General features: G+C 44.0%; 1 protein-coding gene across 1 annotated transcript in view; it reads right to left on the reverse strand.

Moving 5' to 3' along the window:
• pacrg (PARK2 co-regulated) overlaps positions 1-8294 on the reverse strand; it is a 140873-nt gene that overhangs the window by 115537 nt on the left and 17042 nt on the right. The window lies entirely within an intron of this gene.

The following is an 8294-nucleotide window of genomic DNA, read 5'->3' on the forward strand; positions in this document are numbered from 1 at the left end:
CAGTGGCTGCTGGTATTGTTATGGGGGCCATTGGTGGCAGTAGCCTTACAACAGTCATAAGTTAAGGTAACACGTTGTAGTAGAAAGGGGAGTGGAGATTTTAAGATTACAAAACAGCAAGTGTCTTCTAAAGGACAAAATAGTGGTATTCAATTTTATAAAACATGTTTTTTTAAAGAGATAGTGAAGTTTTTCAGATGGGGTTGTTTAAGGTAATATCTACAGTCAGTGAATATAGATGGCACCTTGGAAGAGTAAAGGCATGGGAGCAAAGCAATGTACTTCAGTGGAAGGGGGCAGCAGATAATGTATTTTAGACACCACAAAGAAAGGTCCACTGAGAAAAAATCAATATGAGTGAAGTGTGCGCTTTATTTAGAATATTTTCCCTGCTTTACCTTGTTGTCAAAAATCCTTTTCCAATGGGGAAGTAAATACGTTATCAAATATCGGTACTCTTGCCAAAACCACTAGACAATCTAACTTACTGATGGAGGCAGCAGTACACCAGCAACCCCTGTGTTCTGTGAGGATACATTTCCCATCAGAAAAGGCAGTTTGCTGGCAAGAAATGGCGAATTTTAACAATAAAGCTTACCCCTAAACAGATTTAGATTTTTTTTTAGGTTTGCCTTTCTTTTAGGTCAGTGCATAGCTTAGCTTTGCTGCGCGTACTGCTGTCTTATTCTCAAAACTGGGGGCTTGCCAAGCGTCATATACAGCTCGCAATAAATTCCCTACTGATAAGTACCGACCTCATGCAACTCAACTTCAAAACCTGCAAAATGTTCCTTAATCTTTGAATGTAAAGATTGTGTGTAAAAATCACACAACATTTAATAGCCTCAACGAAACACTCCTTTAAGGGAGCGACCTCATCGAGGACCCAATGGGGGAGATTGTACAAGTGGGAGCCACTCATGTACTTGAGGAATATGGATTTAGCTGATTGAAAACATTAGAGCCTTGCAGCAGCATGTTGTAGTGGACGAGTGACAGAATGTTGGAGCCAATCGTTTCCCTGTCTGCGTCCCTTGTGTGCGTCCCTCGCCATCTGTGTCGCGCTGCCACATGACTGGCAGATGTGTTGCTGCCATTAATCCTCAGATTACCACCCATTGAGAAAGAGAATTTAGCCTCAGCAGCCCACAGGCGGAGCAGAGCGAGACTGGGATGTGTTATCTTTGGCGGCCGCAGGACTGTCTGATATTGGTTTGCATGTTGAGAGAATTTAAAGGGTTTTAGTTTATTACTACTCAACACTAGATTGGATTTCCATATTACATCATTCACTAGTGTTGCCTGTTTGTTGCATAATTCAAAAACAAAATAGATAGAAAGCCTCAAACCACAGATGAAGCTCGGTTAAACCGCCACTCAGGAATGATGCATCATGGTACAACGTTTTTAGGTTACACGTGTGCCGTTGTGTCGCTGGTGCCGTGTCTGAACTCGAGAGAAAACGAGAAGAAAGGGGAAACCATCACGAGGGCTCTGAGTGAGTGTCTCAGAGCACTCAATGCATTTAAACAGCTCTAATGCGCCGTGGGATTGCGGCGCAGTCGCTTCAAATGAATCTGTTTGGAGCATTTGTTTACCATGCCAGAGAATGCTGAATAATATTATGCTGAATTAATAGGGACAAGTTTGTATACCTGCAGGAGAGAGACTACAGTACCTTAACAAAATGCCTGTGACTAACAGTGCATGCAAAACAAAAGGCACTTTTCTGTATCGCCTGCAGTTAGCTTAAAACAAATGATTCATGATATCATGCATGCCTTTTACAGTCTTTCAAGTGCTGTTGTCTTTTAACAATCATTTGAAACGTTTTTTTACAATTACAGCAAGTAAACGTTCAAACACATATTGTTTTGTAAAACCATGTAAACTGTGCACTTCTGTAAAGGAAAGATTGCTTCCAGTTTTTCGTGTATTACTTTTTAATCAGTTTATCAATAATCACTTGAATACGTTTACTTAGCATTGTTCTGAACAGAAAAGTGTCAGCTTGTTAAAATACTGTTCTGTCTCATGATAAAAAGCGCAAAGTATAAGTTAAAAGAAAAATCTAATACTTTTGGACCTTTCATTTAGACACTAACTGTTTTTCGACTCTGTGTCTGTTCCATTGCTTTCACTGCAGGAGTTGTTTGGCAGCCCTATGGAAGTAGGAAGCTGTAAAGCGTGCAAGATCAGTGCCGCTCCAGCCTACAGGAGTGACAAAGCCCTCACACCCAGGTAGCTACGACGCTGGTTGAGCCATGCAGCACAGGGAGGCTAAAAATAGCTCAGACTGGGCAGCAAGGAGAGAATGAACCCAGACTGCTTTGACTGGCTGAGTAGCTTTTATGTTCCGAAATGATGACACTGCACTAGGGCTGCACAATTTGGGGAAAACATTTTTCTGTCGGATATTGCGATTGCGATTCAATTTGCGATATCTGTTTTTAAGCGACCCAACGGAAGTTTATTGTAAAATGCGTCCATGTCTCCGGCTAGGAAGGTCCTATCAACGTGCTCCCGTCTCTAGCACCCCCGCAGCCCGAGCTACGAGTGAAAGAACTAGTAAACTTACATGAAACTTCCGTTGGGTTGCTTTAAAGTCAAGCTTTAGTTTAAGATTCTCCCTGTAATAGATGTAAAACATGGAGCATTACTAACCTGACTCAGATGGTTTGTTTCACCAAACCATCTAGGAAAGCTCCAATGGAAGCCATTTGGAAAAGTATTTGAAAAATACTTGGCAGGGGATTGGATCAATCCGTCTATCACCTGCTACTATCATGGGCCACTTCTGATTGGTTAACAATGACTGGTACATGTGGAGCACAGCACTTGTGATTGGTGTGGATGACTGACACACAAGAAGAACAACAACAAACAAAATTAAAGGAAAACAAATTGCAGGCTTTGCAATTTGATAATTGCATCATTTAAAATCGCGATTTGGATTTAAAATCGATTAATCGTTCAGCCCTACGCTGCACTCACTTCCATGGTGTGTGCTCGTGGCTGAGGCGTTAAAACTTTACAGCTTTTTTGGCAATTATCATAACTGGCACGCAGCCCATATTAACAGCCAGAAAGGGAACATATACATCCATTCACCATGGCAGACCTTTTCCTTGATAGTGATGTGGGCTGCCGTTCCTAGCAGCTTAAGGAGACCTGTTATAGAAATAGCATTGAGGAAAGATTATCACCTGCTGGCTTCCTGATGCCATTCCAATGATCTGTCAGCTTTGATTCTGCCATTTATGACATTTGGGTCTAAAGCTCCTGCATGCAGAGAAAAAACACCATTCATGAATCCCTTAGTGATAGCTATAGGCGCTAACCCAGTTGGTCTAAAATAAACTAGTGTTTTTGCAATTTGTTGTCCTTTTCTGAGAGGCTAGATGACCTTGTGGGCAGGACATGGCAGTACAGATAGAAGAACAGAGCGTTCTTAATTCTACAAGGGAAACATATTGTCTCATGCATTATAGTTGCAGTTTTAAACATGTGGTCAATGTTGAAAATGGTAACTAAAGAAAAAAACTGCAACCCTAGTTATGATTAGGGGGGGAAATGACTTAGGTTTGGAAAAACATCTAAGTGTGATTTTTACATAAAGGTGGTGTGTTTTCAGATGAACCAAGGGCGGCATACCCCTGTGTGTTTCAAAGTTCCTCCTTGTTCTGAAAACACTGGCATGAACAAGCACAAACAGTGAAAAAAGGAGCCTGGAGACTGATACAGGATAACATTCCTCCCCTCGTGGAGGCCATAAAGCAGGCCTGTGAGGCGACAGACTACAGAACAGAGATAGAGGTGGTGTAAGGCAATAAAAGGAGGAAGTGTCTGTTTTGTGTGTCCCTGGTTCACACATCGGGGAGCCATAACAAGGCAGTGGTGGTCAGGAGAGCTCCATGCTGTCATTTCTCTCCTTCGCCTTCACTAGGCCCCCGGATTTGTTTCCTTCCTAATACTGTTGTCCACTTCAACTAGCTCCACCGTAAACCTGGCTGCTGCAAGACCCACTGAGGCAATAACACACAAACACGCCCGCACACGCTCACACACAACACATGCTGGGCTCCCCATGGGCGAGCACCTGCAGAGGTGATTGAGCACCGGCAGGGCCTCATGCTCCTGTCATTTATAAAAGGTGTCACCCTGAGAAACAGAGATGCTCCCTCTAACCTTATTAGTATGGCACTGCATTCCATGGCTCTCCTGCCATGTGGAGATTGTGGGGGGGGGGAGAAATAAAGAAAGAAAGGATAAAGGTGGAGGGCCAGAGAGAGAGACATGAGAAGCTTGAGGAACGTGGAGACAGAGAGTGACCAAATGAAGAAATGGAGATGGAGAATGCAGGCGGGTGATGGAAGAATAGTGGATATGACAGGAAAAGGAGAGAAGGGCAGACGAGAGGTGTGGCTCATCAATTCTGAGGGTGAGTTCAGCGTGGCGGGGCTGCTGCGGCATGTAGGTGATCCATCACTCTGCCCGGGCCTCCAGCTCCATGCAGCGCTCTCTCATCTCTCCATCTCTCTGCCATATCCCACCACCCCAAAACACCTCTGAATACCTCTGATCGATGTCTGGTGAAGAGCTGTCAATTCATCGTCAACCCTGCGTTGCCGTCACAGCTGCACAGATCCTCAAACAAGGCCCCCGTTAATCTCCCTTTTCATTTCGACTCATCTCCATATTACCCTACTGACTCCTGTCTGTCATGCGTTTTGTTGCGTTGCATTTGTGGGCGAACAAGTGGCCGCTGCACAGGCACCCACTCTCTTATTAATCCTGTCTCTTTCTGCATGTCACTGCTGCTCTCAGTTGAGATGCCATTGAAATCTAGCTGCATACAGAAGGCCGCCATTCCCCAAGGAGGGAGCAGGGTAGGCGAGTCACAGAGGATGGAGCAGACAGGCCAAGGCTCTCCTGATGAGGTCAGCCTGCACATCGCTGCCACGGGCGGCAACATTAGCTGTCTTTATATACAGGCCATCGAAGTGTGTTTTATTCTCAAGCTGCATTTAAATGAGCAGGACACGGACAACATAATGAAAGCGGTTAGGGAATCACTGTTGATGTGTCCAAACAATCATTCAACAGGATATGTTTTGCTTGCTCACTTCTCTCTGCAGGGCAAAACACAGACTGGTGGGAGGCTGATTCTTTTCAGGAGAATACATCTGCAATATTTGTGCAGCACTCCATTAATTTCTCATGACCAAACAGCAAGAAGTGCAATCAGTCTGCGAGTGGGTTTCATTATGTGCAGACATTAGCCCTGTTGTGAGAGACAAGGTCAGACGGGAACAAATGAGTGAAGAGCTCTCGATGGACGGGGAAACCAAAGACAGATGAAAGGTAACAGAGTCTTTTGTTCCGAGCTCACAGGACCATGTAGGTGTGCTTTACAATTGTCACTGTGTCAAGAGGCTTTTGCATCAACCGTACTGTGCACCACGCCGCTACAAGGGCAGAGATGTTTGTAATGAAAAATGATGACATCGCTAGGCAAAGACGACGCAGCACGCCTGGTGTCACTACAAAGACACAGGGATGAAACAGGTGACAGCCACCTACTATTGAACTGTGCGAAAGAAGGAGAACTTTAAAGGAGAACTTCAAAAAGAAGCTTCAAGCCTTGAAGAGCGCCCCGCTGTTTTCTGTCTCCTCTAGTTTAACCCCATCACTTAAAAGAACAGCATAGACAGAGGGAGACGTTAACAGGGTGTGAAGGGAAGAGTTTGAGGTAGGATTGAGAGGGGGGGGGGGTAAGTGAAAGAGGCTGGGTGAGCGAGGGAAGGAGAGCGAGCCACACAGAACCAGGCAGAGAGAGGGAGTAAGAACGCCCTAAGTATTTTCCATCTTCTCTGTATGGCCCACTTATCAGCCAGGTAGCAGGGCAGCCTTGTGCTTACAGAGGCCTATTGGCTGATTCATATCACTAAACCACAGAGGAGACGATGGCTCACAGGGAATCAGCCTGCATGGCAAAGGCAGAATGTTGCAACTCTTACTAGTGGTTAGGCAAACAGGAAGCCACATGCACATGAGGTTACACTTAGAAACATGCACATTGCTTGACTCATACGTCTGAACTGAAGGAGCCAGGGTGCACTTTCAATGAGCTTCTAGAGCTGCACTATCAATAGAAGGTTTATCTAAATCCAAATATGCACTATACCATGTCCAAATCGCAGTATGTGCAATAGTTGGTAAAGGCAAAATATGTAAAACAACATTCTGAGTTAAGTAATGTCGTTACTCATTTTAATTAATGCTGTCAAAATTATCGCGTTAACGGCGGTAATTAATTTTTTGAATTAATTGCGTTAAAATATTTTACGCATTTAACGCATGTGCAGAATGGCCCGCCCCATACATCCCACCAGTGGCAGCGCCAAGGTATGGCTGGGTTAGGCTACACCCATACCAAGAAATGGCTTAGCCCCACCATGAAAAATGATGTTAAAGTAAGCAAAATAAAGTCCGCCAACTCGCACCGAGAATTGCACAGACAGCAGTAAGATTGATTTCAGTAGCCACTTTTCTGGAAATACCGAAGACCAGAAACGGTTTTGAAAATGTTTGTCACATAGTGATCGTCAGTGGTAGCGAACGGGTCAAGACTTCCGAATGTGACCCGAGGACATCAAAGTTTCTTTATGTACAGTTTTTATGACGACGACAAATATTTCGTGACTGCCCAATCTGGTATCTTACGGGTTATAAGCGTGAGGACGCTTTAATACTTGGGTAGGTCTAGAGGTCGATCCCTGCCAGTCGGGAGACAGGGGTCGTCAGTCTCTTGCTTCTAGTACTACATGTTCCGCTCCTGTCGCAGTCCTTCATAATACGACGGTTTACTATGACCTTGTTTATGGGTCTTTGGACGTGCGCGGGCGACGTTGGGAATTGGACGAAAATTTAGGATCCGACTCTCTGAGAAGAAAAACTAGCGCGAAACAGTTGACCTGCTAGAATGCGAACTTGTAAGTAGAGCTTTGTGGTTTGATGCACGTTCGTTCGCCTGCTATACTCTGAATATTACGCTGTTCTCACTACCAATAAAGAACTATTGCCTAAAAAGAACGATGAGAATTCTGCAAGGTGGTCGTCAAAGTTACTATACGGTACGTGTCACGGGTTAACATAGACATGCGGAAAGTAAATGATTCATTGTCGATGAACACGATCCTCTTTTACCTCGGGTCGTGCTCTAGTCCAGGATCTTTTCGCTGTATATTCCAAAATTAGTCTTCTACAAAATGTATGTCTAAGTTACGGATACAGGGGCTATAACATAGAACGGATTATTTCTAATGGTAACTGATGTGTATGTTATCTAATTAACGACATAGCGCTTGTTCCTATTATATCACTTTATTTAATTGGCGCCTCCAATTGGCAAATGAAGATCGCGATATGTGATGTGACGTGGTGTCGCGTTTCAATGTGATATCTTGGAATCAGGGGTACCGATCGGGACTGTTGTGGCCATTCGTGTGGAAGTGATCCGACGTGCAATGCACAGGACTTGAACCTCACCAAGAGAGGAGCATAGATGTGCGGAACAGTAGAACATTTTGTATGTCTGACCATTAGACTGTGTCGGTCTGAAGATCAATTTAGTTCACACCGATTTTACTTTTCGACTTTATACGTTCGTGCGCTTTCAGTTTAAGTCGAAATACAGGGTTTTTAGATGTACAATATGGTGGTCTTTATTAGCTTTATAGCAAAGGGTGTCACCTGTACATAATGTATTTTGTTTTGGTTTTTCCCGGGATCTATTTGGCACCATATGTACTTTGTTTTGTTTTTCCCGGATCTTTGGCCCCATTGTAAATTGTTACATTATATAATTTCACAGTTTTCCGACAAAGTCCGTTCAGTCAACTTTGCTAGCATTCAAACGCACTTGCAACTTCTATGCACGCTGGGACGACGACATGACGACATATCAATATCGTATTGCACTCGTGAGAAAACGAAAACCCGGCGATCTAAAATACTAAGTTTTTTATCTTTTCATCCCACTTGTACACCTCTAATTTAGGCCGACTTGTTTTGCACTAGGGACGAGAATTTTACACACAGTGGGTTGTCTGACACCCATAGCTCGATAAAGGTTTTAGGATCCTCTTACGTTAACCAAAAAAGTTGCTTCCTTGGCCTTCTTCAATGTAAGGCCCTAAAATGCTGCGCAGTGACGCCAGAGTGGCAGTCCCTGAAGACGTTGTTGTGGTTGCGGGAATACTACGACTAACGGTCTTCTGTATAGTTCTAAA

Source organism: Notothenia coriiceps, unplaced genomic scaffold (genome assembly GCF_000735185.1).
Source record: "Notothenia coriiceps isolate Sejong01 unplaced genomic scaffold, NC01 NC01_scaffold00017855, whole genome shotgun sequence".
In the NCBI taxonomy this organism is placed as follows: domain Eukaryota; kingdom Metazoa; phylum Chordata; class Actinopteri; order Perciformes; family Nototheniidae; genus Notothenia; species Notothenia coriiceps.